The sequence below is a fragment of the Peromyscus leucopus genome, chromosome X (assembly GCF_004664715.2).
Source record: "Peromyscus leucopus breed LL Stock chromosome X, UCI_PerLeu_2.1, whole genome shotgun sequence".
NCBI classification, from domain to species: domain Eukaryota; kingdom Metazoa; phylum Chordata; class Mammalia; order Rodentia; family Cricetidae; genus Peromyscus; species Peromyscus leucopus.
The window spans coordinates 35,942,861-35,957,062 of record NC_051083.1 but is presented as its reverse complement, the minus strand read 5'-3'; the positions used below and the strand labels follow the sequence as shown (position 1 = coordinate 35,957,062).

Sequence of the window (14,202 nt, the reverse complement as noted above, 5' to 3'; positions counted from 1 at the left end):
AGAGCCCTGTTCCTCCACGTTGCTCTGTGCAGACTTCTATTCCTGAGGCTGCCCGCTTTGCCTTTCTCTAACTTAATGGTCGTCAAGCTTCCTTCTAAGTTATGTTTAGATGTTTTCTGAGATTAAATGAAATGATATTTTTAATTATCTTTAGGTTATCTCTTCTAAATCTTGTAATCAAATTTTCCTCAGCCTTAGTTTCTAAAATTAACTTTTGAAAGTGCCAGATCGAAATCATCAAAAAGTAAGCTAATTAGTATTTGAAATAAACCTGCTAGAGGCAAACTCCAGGAAAAACCATTCTTTTTTTTTTTTTTTTTTAATCTTAAATTCAAATTGTATCTAAGTCCTTGTATTTTAGTTAGCTTCAAAAAACAGGCACAGGGGCTGGAGAGATGGCTCAGAGGTTAAGAGCACTGACTGCTTTTCCATAGGTCCTGAGTTCAATTCCCAGCACCCACATGGTGGCTCACAACCATCTGTAATGAGATCTGGCGCCCTCTTCTGTATACATAATAAATAAATAAATCTTAAAAAAACAGGCACAGAACTATTGGCATTTAATAGTTCCCAAATCACAAACACATTCATACACATTTTAAAAAGGCATGAGAATCATAATTATTAGCATACAAAGAGTTAAAAAGGAAATACAAAAGTAAACTGTCCAGAAGTTTCTTATGTAGCTAATTTCAGAAGTTCCAGGGGCAGAGACTCTTTTGCCCCACTGCTGTCTTAGAAACTAATCCATTGTTTATAAAAGACCAGGCAGTTACAGCTCTCTGTGCAGTGTACCAAGGTAGCAAGGACTATTTTTATGGCTACATAGGTGTGATCAACGCCCTTGTTTCTCTGTCTCAAAGGATTTAACAGAGCCCAATGGCTCAATAAGAGTCCTCAAACGTTCTCGTCACATGGAAGACACACCAAATAGTTCAGCAGATCTCTAAATTTGCTTTACAAAAATTTCCAAATCAACAAGGCCTGGCTAACAAATGGGATTATTATTAGATTATAGGCTTGCCCCCTTAAGACACTGGTAACTCTAGAAAGACAGACCTCACAGCTTGAAGAAATGAACCCAAGGTCCCTCCTAGAGTTGAGAGATTCCTATGATGAGAATTAAAATACACAGGTTTTTGAAGAGGAAAAGGAAACCCATGACAAAGAGACCTAAGCATGCCTCCGCTGAAGCCTTTGGCTGCAGGAACATCAGAGCACTGTCTGTTTCCCCACCTCTAATGCCTCTGAGAGATCTCTTTCACAATGGTCACTGTGTTTCTCTATTAACTATAATAGCCTTTGTGGCTGGAGACATGGCTAAGGGGTTTAGAATATTTGTTATACTCGTGGAGGACCCGGATCTTGTTTCCAGCACCCACATGGTGGACTGCAACCATCGGTAACTACAGTTTCAGTCACTCTTCTGACATCCAAGGGTATCAGGCATGCATACCCTGTACATGTATACATGCAGCAAAACACTCATACACATAAAATGAATAAAGAAATAAATAAACAAATCAAGCAATAATATCCCAAAAAGCTCAAGAGAAGAACTTCAAAAGACAAAGCTGACATAAAAGGTTCATAAAAACCCTATGTTGCTCAAAAACACAAATGCAAACCGGAAAACAAAACTCAAGGTGTTTATACCAATTGGGGAGAAATTACCAAGGATCAAACTTTCTTAAGAAACCAAAACAAAGTCCAAATACTCATTTGTCAGTTTTGTCAGCTAAAGACAAAAACCAACAGACATCAAGTGGATGTGAGGAAAGTCCATGAGGCCTCAACCCAAAGAACTACGGCCAACTATGGAATCATGAGAGCAGGAGAAATAGTCTTCTCCAGGGAAGAGCACAGCAATTGGTTATCCAACACCAAATGGCCAGTCCTGAAAACATACATGCATGTAACATTTTACAGATGAAACAGGTTGCATTTACGAATACATATGTATATACACACATGTAATAGCAATTAATGAAAAAAGAGGCTTTGAATTGAAAGGGGAGCAGAGGAGTATATGGAAGTGTTTAGAGAAAGAAAAGGGAAGGGGAAAGTGATGTAATTATATTATCATCTCAAACCAAAACCAAAACCAAAACCAAAACAAAACCAAAAACAAAACACTGCAATGGATGACAGCTCTTGTGAAATGATAGGAAAACATTCCTATAGTAAACAAACTCCAGGAGCTGCTAGGGATGTCCACCCTTCCTCTTCCTTCCAGGGTCACCTGCTGCAGGCAGCAGACATTTCAAAATGTGTGGTTTTTTTTCTTGCTATAGTTGCCATTATTAGCAGATGAAGAGGTCATAACCTATGCCCCAACAACAAGCCAGTCTCAGTCACATGGCCCTAACAGGTCAAACTAATAGTGAAAAGTTGAAGAGGGGGATTTATTCAATATGGTTACAATGGGAAGAGGAACAACCCCCCCGCCCCGGCCTGGCTTCTACTTTCTCTTTTTATTGTGCATATGAAAAATATGCTTTTACAGTACGAAAGTCCCTTTAATTTTCTAAGAATGATCTACATACTCTGATCTTTAATAACTTTTGAATTTATATCCTAAACAAGATTTCTTGATTGAGCTATACAGGCTGCCTATTTCATTTGATTTAATATGAATAACACTGATATCATAATATTTGCCACCTGTCAAATGTGCTATTCAGTCTTCTACATTCAAGTAACTGACTATTCATTGCTATTCATTTTATTTTTTTCCATCCTACTAAGTCAGGTATAAAATCCTGGAGTCAAGTTTTTTTTTTAAACAGTCTACAGCTAAGCCATAAACAAGTTGTATAAGATTGTCACATATATTTGCAGTCTCCTTCTATTATTATCACTCTTCTAACCCACCATTCTTGCTTACTTTGATTACTGAAAGGTATCCTTACCATTCTCTCTCTGCTTCTGCTTTTAACCTCTTCAATTTTAATGCAAGAGCCAGTGTGATCCTATTAAAATGTTCAGAATATTGTAATTTCTACATGTAATACTCTCCAATAGTTTCTCATTATGAACACACATTCGTATCCTTTCATAATTTTGAAGGCCTTACATGATCCCTTATTACCTTTTACCATTTGCTCTCTTTTTTAATTACTTTATTCCAGCCATAGTGGCTGACTCCAGAGCAAGCCAAAGTGCAGGTCTATCTCATGGTCTTTACTCTTGCTGCTACCTCAATGTTCCTTTACCCAGACACTATCACGGCATAACCTAGACCTGCTTTAAGAAATTACTTGGATGTTTAGTTTTAAAATAATTTCAGCATTCTTTATATAAAATTGTTAGTCCTTCTGCAGCTAACACTCCGTTTGATTTTTAGTATTTGAATTTAATATCAAATATGCTTATATTTCTTGTTTATTGCACAGATTTCCTTCCAAATATGATCACCAATAAAGAATTCCACTTTATACACTGCTTTGTCCTCATCTATAATGGGGCCTAATATAGAGAAAGTGGATTACTGGTTATGAGTCAATAACTACTGAGCAAAACACCAGTAAAGAGCCCATGATATAATCTTAACTAGCTGATTATTTTAACCTAAAAGGTTATTGGATGGTGGGTGGACAACAAACCAGTTATCTCCTGTCCAGTAACCCATGTGTGCAACATATTCCTGAATTACATGTTTTTTTAGTAGACCATTCCTTTGAGAACATAAGAAAATTCTTTTTTATCTAGTCTTCTTTAGCATTATTTGCACTAAGATTGTTTTAAACCATTTAATGTATTAGATTCAAGATGTGGTTGACCAAAGTACATTAAATGTGTCAAAAGATATTTATGCAAATAATTATATGATGAATTATGAATGGATGTGTTGAAATTGTAATTCTTTCCAAAAAATAGAATGTGCTAAAATAAAAAGCCATTATGAAAGTATTGTTGATCCTCTTCTTAACCATGGTGATGCATGCAATAGGATTCTGTTTGGCTCTAAAAGATCTCTTTTCAGACATTTGCCTGAAAAGACCATTTGTTTTTCATTTGCCCACAGATGTTCTCTTCAAACTCCATTCTCCCGTCTTTTGGATGAAGAAGTGGGGGTGGTAATTTGGGTCATTCTTATCCTGAAATTTTCAGAAGCACTTATTTTAATTGTAGAAGAAAATGACAGTTTCTGTGTTGCATTTTGAAAGCTCAGCTACTATTAAATTCTTCTCAAGTTGCAAATTACTGCACTTACGGAAAAATTTGCAATCAAAATACTCTCTTGTTGCAATATAGCAACTTTCTTTCACTGTAATTTTCCACAAAGTTCCAAGATTTCTTCAGTGACTAGTTAAACCAACAGCATCCCTTCATCTACATAAGACAAGAAGGTGCTTAACAATTTGAAGTACTTGGGATAAATGACAGCTGCTTCTACATATTTAATTTTGCAAATAAACAAAATTATTTGAAGTCTTAAATATTTTAGAAAGTGAAACACTTTATCTCTTACTATCTAATTATTATATTTCAGCAGTAAAAGAGTGTAAATATGAGTAGAGTATGTGCTAATAGCACTAAATATTACATAAAAATCTATTTGCAAGAAACAGCACAAAACTTAACTGGTTTGTTGCTGGTGGTGATATCCATGCTCATGTATTACATGAAATAAAAAATTTGGAACAGAGGGGAGTAATACTAGATATTTCAGTTCAGTGGGGTAAGTTAGTTCTTGGCTGTTCATGAAACTGAGTTTTTATTGACTAAAAATGTATTCACATTGACTCAAAATTCATGCTTTGAAAACATAACCATTGAAGAGTCAGATTAGAATAAAATGATAGTTTAGATGATGAGTCTACATTCCCTTCAAACTACTTAGATTAGACATAGTCAATGATTATTAAAAAGAATGACCTATTTCCTAGCTTATGTAGGGAAAGAATGTGAATCTTCTGCAATATCCTATCTTATGTGAATCTTCTTTTACTTATTACAGTTGTATGGAGAAGGGTATGGAGAAGGGGAGTGATTAATACATGCTAACAAGAATCACCCCCCCCCGAAAATACAAACCATCATTCTGAGATCATGATAATTATTTACTGAGGGATTATTCTGTGTTAGATACAGTATTGGGAGCTTGATATAAGTTATCAATTTTCATTCTTACCAAAACCCAAATCAAAACAACACCAACAACAAAAACTGTAAAGAGGCTATCATGACACTATCTAGAAAGGAAGAGAAAACTGAGGCAGTGAATGTATAGACTGCTCACTGAGGATCACATGAGTAAGGGCAAAGTAAAAATCAATCCTACGTCTGTCAACTCTGGGCTCGTAACTACTACATGCACTACTGCCTTGAACGCAAGCATTATGTAATCATAGTAACCATTTAAAGGAGAAGAAAAATGTCACAAAATGACACAAGGCGTTCATCCATGAATATTTTCTGACATGTGATACTAGTTCATAGCTATGTTGAAAGAAAGGGTTCTACAAAAGAGAAAGGTAATAAATATCACGTTAGTGGAGATAATTTAAATCAGTAACACCTATCTCCAGTTATGCTACATCAATTTATTTAGAAAGTCATTTGCTTTGCAGGTCAGGAAGGATGATTTACACTATAATATCACAACATGAAGGGTCAAGTTATTATCTGTTTTGTAAATGAGATAGAACTTATAGTATGAAGGGTCATAAAGCTCAACCAAAGTAGACAGGTATGGGACTGTAGCCACATTTTATCTCAAACCTATTAGCAATGTTAAATAAAATCTGCAGTTTGAAAACCCCATGCCAATATAAGAATGAGGAAAGCGTGGATCCGAAAGAGAGCCCGCATCTGTACTAATTCTTTATGCTGGAGAAATCGCTGAGCTTATTCACTGTTATGCAATTTTTTTCACTAGAGCCATTCCTAATTAATTAAAAAAATCACTGAAATTACTTGGCTCAGTGTCTCACGATGTGTTTTTTGCCTCCCGCAGTACTGTCTATTAAGGCAGAAACCATATGCTTTGGTCACTACTGACTACTCAGCTCCTCACACAGTACCTGTTGAAAACACAAATCGAGCAGTTACTGAACACCTGAGTGTGTGGGCTCTGTGGTATAGGCTGTAAGTTATAACACCTCATAGATACTCTGTCTGTACATCCTGTCTACTTAGCTTTAACATATCCAGAGTGTAATTTCCGCTCACTACTTTTACTGTAGCACATAGGATTAAGCTACTCTGCCCTCTCAGCTGAATTGACCCTATCTTATCTTATCTCCCTACTTTAGCCCTTTTGATTTATTTTCAATAGACAGCTGAGGTAATAACTTAGAATACTCATTTTTCATTAGGAATGGAGTGCACAGTGCCAATGGAGCAACACTCTAGAAGGAACCAGGAGACGACTTACAATTCTCCATACTGTAATGACTACTCTAGTTCTATGACTGTGTCATTTCATTAAGCTATTAGTGACTTCAATTTTCTTATGTGTAAGATCAAGAATTTGAATCAGATTCTCTTAGAATATTTCATAGACTATTAACTTTATTTGAATGTCATTTGTAACTGAATAACTGATTTAGGATTTATATGTACCTGTTTGAATACCAAGAGCTAGATGGTTCTTAAACAAAACAAAACAAAACAAAACAAAAAAACACTGTTTCAGCTCCACCATATATGGAAATACTGTAACACCAGCCATATTAGGTATAGTTACTTTGGGGTATCTGACTGATATGAACAATTATCATAGATCTTGTTCTTGAAACAGAGGAGGAAAGTCCTTAAAGAGTACAAAGCAGAAATACGGCAGCTACTGCTCTTAACATCTGTTTGGCAGAAACTGTTGACATACAGATATCAGAAAAATCGGGGTAGGATTGACAGTCTTTTGCAACAAAGAGATGTGAATGACCAGAAAAAAAGGGACACAAAGTGACTTGATACCTAGAATCAAAAGATAAGGAAATAAAATTACATATAAAAAGAAGAGAGAAATAATAAAGAAGAATCACTTCTAGTAGAGAATACATGAAATCTAGTATCTCAAATGAATTGTGATAGAGTGATTTTTATTAACTATGATGTAGCTGAATTACAATTATTGAAAAACTTTTCTGACTACTCACTTAATGTTTTTTTTTTTGTTTTTATTTTTGTTTTTGTTTTTGTTTTTCGAGACAGGGTTTCTCTGTGTAGCTTTGCGCCTTTCCTGGAACTCACAGATATTCACCTGGCTCTGCCTCCTGAGTGCTGGGATTAAATGTGTGTGCCACCAGTGCCCTGCGTGACTTAATGGTTTTGTTTGGAAAGAGAGTCTTAGATCAAACAGCTTTTTCTGGTTAAATTTAGTTTCAGATGATAATGCAGATACTTTACTATCATGGAATTCATTTCTGTCAGTGGACTTTGTTTCAAGAAAGCTTGCTTTTATCTTAATTCTTTAATGGGTAAAAATACATTTATGTAAAAATTTTACTCTGGGATATTTTCTGCCATATACACAAAAAAAAATTTCTAAGATAACTACTTCAAATGAGACTATACAATACAAATTGTGTGAGGTTTTCTTGATCTGGAGGTTTTTCTTAATAGAACTATTTTTCTAAGAAAACATAAGATCAAAATCAGATATAAATTTAAAAAGTTTTAAAAGTCACCACCTGTAATCAGCTCACTGAGTGATATGCCATATTTTTCAACTTTTTTCTTTCTTTCTTTCTTTCTTTCTTTCTTTCTTTCTTTCTTTCTTTCTTTCTTTCTTTCTTTCTTTCTTTCTTTCTTTCTTTCTTTCTTTCTTTTCTTTTCTTTCTCTCTCTCTCTCTCTCTCTCTCTTTCTTTCTTTCTTTTTTGGTTTTTCAAGACAGGGTTTCTCTGTGTAGCTTTGCACCTTTCCTGGAACTCGATTTGGAGACCAGGCTGGCCTCAAACTCACAGAGATCTGCCTACCTCTGCCTTCCGAGTGCTGGGATTAAAGGCATGTGGCACCACCGCCTGGCTATTTTTCAAATCTTTCACACTGAACTGTATAGTAAGAGTTGATATTAAGACTAAAAAAAGATGGGCATGATAGATTTAGAGCACTTGCTGATCTTCCAGAGAATCCGAGTTTGGTTTTCAGTATCCATGTCAATGTTTTTTGAAACCATGTTGATTAAAAAATATTTTCAAGAAACTAGAATGTAACAGTCATCAGTAATTATACATTAATATAGTTCATTAAAAAGTATGCAAGAGTTGGAAACATTTAGCAAATAATTAAGCTTAAAAATTAAGGAAAGAAGACTCAAAATTTGCAGACATAGGAATAAAAGAGTGTAATTGACATTAAACTAATAAATTCTTCGTTTAGGGGAAACAGATCAATTCCTCAAAGAAAACCACAAACCACTTCAGTGACGTTAGAAGGTATTGAAACTGTCAAATGAACTGTATATTTAAGAATTTAGTGAAGAAAATAATGTGCTATAAGTTCCGGTCCTACAATCAAAATAGACTTTTCACAGAGTTCTGAGAGTAAGGTAATTTTACTAGTTTTATTAAACTTAAGATGTTTGGTTAAATGGGCTAAGGTAGTGATGTAATGATGTAATATGAGTAGTTATTATGGGAGCAAAATGGTTTCTTGTCAATAAAATTTGAGGATGTTTCCTGATGGTGTAAAAATTAGAAACATAGGTCTACAAGATAAAAGAAAAAGAGGCTTTTAAAAGCTCTGGGATCAAAGCTACTAAAGGCAAGTATGTCTTCAAAGAATTTGCAGGGATTGGCCTTAGTAACCAAGTCAAGGGTCTCCAACTTGGAATTTGTTCTCCCTCCCCACTGAGGGCAACAAGGAATTTGTAGTAAGTTTTAAGTTTAATAAATTTAAATTTATTAAATTCCTAAATGTAATTATTCTTACATTGTTGTTTTATATGGTCCCTTAATGATTAAACCAGATTTTGTGTTTTGCTTCCTGGCAGTCATTAATCAGTAACTAGCAGAATAAGACCCACATTTGTTCAAATGTGAAACTGAATTGACTGGCTTTAATAATTTGTTTTATTTAGTATTAACAGACATCACTTTCTAAGTGAGAGGATATTAGTGAATCTTTTTGTTGATCAACACTCAATCTTATAACAAAATGAATGGAATAATTTAATATATTTATACATCTTAAAGATTAATACATTTTAGGAATTTAGCCAGTTTCTTAGGAATTCCATTAAATCGAAGTATCATTCATCAGACTTGCAACACTTAACAATAAAGTGAAATTATTTAACCATAAATTCAATTAATATAAAAAAAATTTGAGATAGGGTCTCAATATGTAGTCCAAGCTATCCTCAAACTTGTGGTTCTCTTGCCTCTGCTTCCCAAATGTTAGGGTTATAAGCACTTACATCATTTGGCTTTGGCTCTTATTTTAATATTTCTCCATATACATATACATATATATATCTTTTAATGATTAATTAAATTTCTTTAACAGTTATAGAACCATTCAGATCATATAGTTGATCTTGAGTCAGCTCTGTGATTTTTTGAGAAATTGATCAATTTTACTCTTAACTAGGAATTTTTTATTGTTTAGTACCAATTAGGCCTGTAGTAATATACATTATTTCATTCCTAAATTTGGTAATTTGAGTCTTTTTCTTTTTGCTTTCCTTAGTCTTGCTAGATAACCATTAATACATTAAGAAAAAATCTCACAGCTATTGATTATACTGCCTCATTTTTTCTGTATTTAGCTTCACTGAGCTTCCTCTTTAGTAAGTCTTTCTGCTTTTTCTGGTGAGACAGCACCTTGCTATGCAGACCAGGCTGGTCTAGAACTTGCAATCCTACTGCCTGTACTTCCCAAGTGATGGAATTACAGGCATGCAACACTATGTCTAGTTTCTTATTTTAATCTTCAGGTGGGAGTTGAAATCATGAACACTTCTTTCCTTTAATGATTTAAGAAAATTTTTTTGAGACAGGGTCTTACAATATAGCCTTGGCTGGCCTCAGATTCATAGAAATTTGTCTGTTTCTGCCTTCCACATGCTTGTACTAGAACTAAAGGTGTGCACCAACAATTCTGGCCTGAAAAAATAATAGATTGCTACAAATTTTCCTCTAAGCATATGTCTATTTTCATTCAGTTTAAATTTCTTGAGACTACTTTTTATCTAAGGATTATTCAGAAGTATACAGTTTCTAAGTAGTTGGATATTTATTTTTCCTTTTTGTTATTGATTTCTTTTTTTATAAAATGATCAACAGTGTATACTTTGCATTATTTCTTTTCTTTTAAAATTAAGATTTGTTTTATGGTCCAATGAATGTCCAAATTATGCTTGAAAGGAATACATAACATGTTAGGTAACTGTCTTATTTAGGGTTACTATTGCTGTGAGAAACACCGCAACCAAAAACAACTTGGCAAGGAAAGTATTTATTTGGCTTACACTTCAATATCACTATTTATTACTGAAGAAATCCAGGACAAGAACTCAAATGGGGCAGGAACCTGGAAGCAGGGGCTGATGGAGAGGCCATGGAGGAGGGCTGCTAACTGGCTTGCTCCCCATGGCTTGCTCAGCCTGCTTTCTTATAGCACTCAGGACCATCAGGCCAGGGATGGCACCACCCACAATGAGCTGGGCCCTCCCACATCAATCACTAATTAAGAAAGTGCCCTACAGGCCTCCCTACAGGCTGATCTTATGAAGATGTTTTCTTAATTGAGGTTCCCTCCTCTCAGATGACTTTAGCTTGTGTCAAGTTGACATAAAACACAGTATTAGATCCAATTCCACACAGTTATTCTGTACATTTATATTCTTGCTGACATGTTTAATGATTCCATAAATTACTAAGAGAGGGATTTGAAGTCCCCAACCATAATTGTAGATTTATGAACTTCTCCTTTTCTGGTCTATTTTCATTGTTATATTTTGGATCTCAATTTATTTGGTGCATTTACATGCAATATTGCCATGTACTCTTTGTAAATAAGTGATTTTACTGTTGTGGTAGAGGAGGAAAGTATGACTTTTTTCTTTTTCTTTTTGCTGTTACAACAGATAAGCATTGTTGAAAGGGTTTGTATCCTATTAGACTACCTCTTTCCTGGCCAATTGGTTAATGAGAAAAAATTACCATATTTTTTTGTTCCCATAAGCTTTTCTAGGTATCATAGAGTCAGCTGACAACTTTATACAAATCTAGTCACCTAGGAAGAGAAAACCTCAACTGAAGAATTGTCTCCATCAATTTCGATGGTGATCATGTCTATGAGGCATTTTCTTAATTGCTAATTGATAAGGGCCCAGCCGTTATTATCCTTAGGAATGTGGGCCTGAGCTAACTAAGAAAAGCAGTTGAGCAAGATGAAGCAAGCCAGTTAGAAACATTCTTTTATGGTCTCTGCTATACTTTCTGTTTTGGCTTCCCTTGATCATGGACTATAACCTGTAAGCTACAATAAACCTTCTCCTTCCCAAGTGACTTTTGGCCAGTGTATCAAAGCTACAGAGAAGCAGGCTAGAGCACGAACAGGGTTCCAGAATCAGGGCCAGTTTACAGAGTAGTCAAGAAAAAAACATACTGAGAATGTAGCAATAGGTTGCACTTTAATGTTTGGAGGTACCCAGCCTTCTAACCTTTCAGCATTTCATACAGGTGAGTTAATGTATTATGCCCAGGTTTTTTTTTTTTTTTTTGGAGGGGAAAGAATTGTGATTAGTAGGAACAAGAAAATGCATGTCTGTACTATAGTCTAAGGCTGAATTTGTAAATCTTTTAGGTTCATAAAGTATTTTTATTCTCTAATCTAACCAGTTCAGTTATAAGTATATCAGTTTGTGATTACCTAAAATGTGGCAACAAGGGTACTAATAGGTAACTCATTGAAAGGGAAAATCAAAACTATATGTGGTGGCTTTCTCTTGTAATCTAGTTCTCTGGAGGTTATGGCCAGAGGATTGGTACATGTTCAATACTGTGTCTCCATAAAACAGAAACAAACAACAACAAAAACAAAAGCCTATAAACCATTTTATCAAGAAGGTGATTAAGTTACATATTGATATTGACCTTGCATTTTGAAGAAACTATTGCATAAAGAAAAATTCTTTCATGTTTAAATGATCCTCTAGAAATGAAGTTCCACAACCAGGTTTTTATCTTCTTCAGTAAACAATAAATGATCTTTGGAAAAGTGGCAACAATTTCTACTCCTAGGTAATACACAATATTATTAGCATTTTGACTTACCTTTTATTGCCTTCCTTTCCTCAATAATTCAAATATTCCCAGACCCCTTCTCTATTTTCTTTCTCTAGTAGACACAAGTCTGAACATGCATGACAGAATGGAACACACTGTATATATAAATGTGTTCGATCGATTACCACTCTTCTAAGGCTAAATCCAAACTCTTCACCAGCTAATGTACTCTGAATCAAAGTGGCCTCTTGTTCCCTCTCCAGCTTCATCTCTTAACTACCAATTTTTGCTCTTGAACAGGCTGCCTGTCTCTCATCCTGAGATCTTTGTTCAGGCTGTTACTTATAATTGGAACCAGACTCTAGACCAAGTTCAGTGATTAGATGGTTTTTCTGAGTTGTGATGATAGCAAAAGTAGCCCCATTCACAGCTTATCAAAGAATACTGTTTTTAGGTTCTCTTCAGATGCTGCTGGAAAGAATAAGATTTGTCAGCTATTTCATGGGTTTGGATGGGACATTTTAGTCTCCTGTAGAGGAAGAGACAAGGGAATACGGACCCGGAGAAAGGGAAGGTGGGCACTGAAGCTAATGAAGCTCTAATCCACATAAAGAAAAACATTTTTTCTAATCTAGTTTTATGAGAATAGGAAAGATAATTTAAGATAGAACTCTGAGAAACAATTCAAGTATAAAGTTCTTAACTCTTTCATATCTTATATACTTAGATGGTATACTGTTTTAACAATATGGTAGATTTGATAATTTGAGCATTAATTTCCATTTCTCCATTAAAGATCTCATCTTTTTCATGTATGTGCATGTTCACATGTGTGCACTTGAACATGGGCATTTACATGGTTATGTACATGTGTGGATATCTGTGGAAGCCAGAGATTCACTTTGGATGTCTTCCTCTATCATCCTCTACCCTTTTTTTGAGGCAAGAGTTCTTACTGATATTTAGTTTACCAATTAGGCTAGACTACCTGTCTAGCAAGCCCAGGAGATCTTTCTGTCTCTATGGCTCCCCTGTGCTGGGGTTATAGGTGTGTATCACCATGCTTGACTTTTTATGATATGCTAGGGATCTGAACTCTGGTCCCTACTGTTGAATGACAACCACTTTAGTGACTTAGCTTTCTCCCAGTCCCATTTAGTCTGTTTTCAATGGTTAAGTGGAGTAGAAGCTACAGTTCTATTGTTAAAACAAACTCTATTTAGCCTAAGTAGCATGAAACATGTTGGAAGATTAAGGGAATGTTATGACTAACAAGATTTTCAGCTTCCACATGGCTATTTTACTCTGGTTTCTCATAATCCATCTGGGATGAATTTAATGGCCCTGCCTTTGACCTTTCAAATGATGCACTTTCATTAGAAAACTATTACATGCCAATGTGATCATACATTTGCAGCCCAAAATTCTTCAATAAGCTCTTTATTACTATAGGAGTCTCAAAACTCCATTACAAAACTCTAACCCTGCCTACATTTGTACGTATATAATGACCTACAGTTTTTTTTTTTTAACAAAGTAGCAATTCTGAACCTCATGGAATCTCTGAAACATGTCATATCACACATTTGTGATCATCAGCATTTGCATTCTCATTAAACTATCACTACCCATTTTTTTCACTCTTGGCTCAAATGCTGCCCATGATGAAGCTTTTTCTTATTTTCCCTGAAGAGTAAGGTAACTTTTCTTGTTTCTACACTTTTGTATACTCCCATACATAAGTTAAATTAAATTGGAAATCTCAGCATACTTCCCCCATATAATGCTGTTCTTTCACATGCACATTTGTCTGTGTGTGTGTATGTATGTGTGTGTGTGTGCGCACATGTGGAATCCAAAGGTTGACTTTGAATGTTTTCTTCTACCACTTCCCATCCACCATATTTTAAAACATTTATCTATCTATCTATCTATCTATCTATCTATCTATCTATCTATCTATCTATCTATCTGTCTATCTATCTGCTTGGTGCTATGTGTGCTCATATATCTGTGAAC

At 34.9% G+C, this 14,202-nt stretch overlaps 1 protein-coding gene across 5 annotated transcripts in view; it reads right to left on the bottom strand.

Annotated features, from left to right (window-relative positions):
- Positions 1 to 14,202, bottom strand: part of Cnksr2 (connector enhancer of kinase suppressor of Ras 2) — a 241,405-nt gene that overhangs the window by 55,669 nt on the left and 171,534 nt on the right. The window lies entirely within an intron of this gene.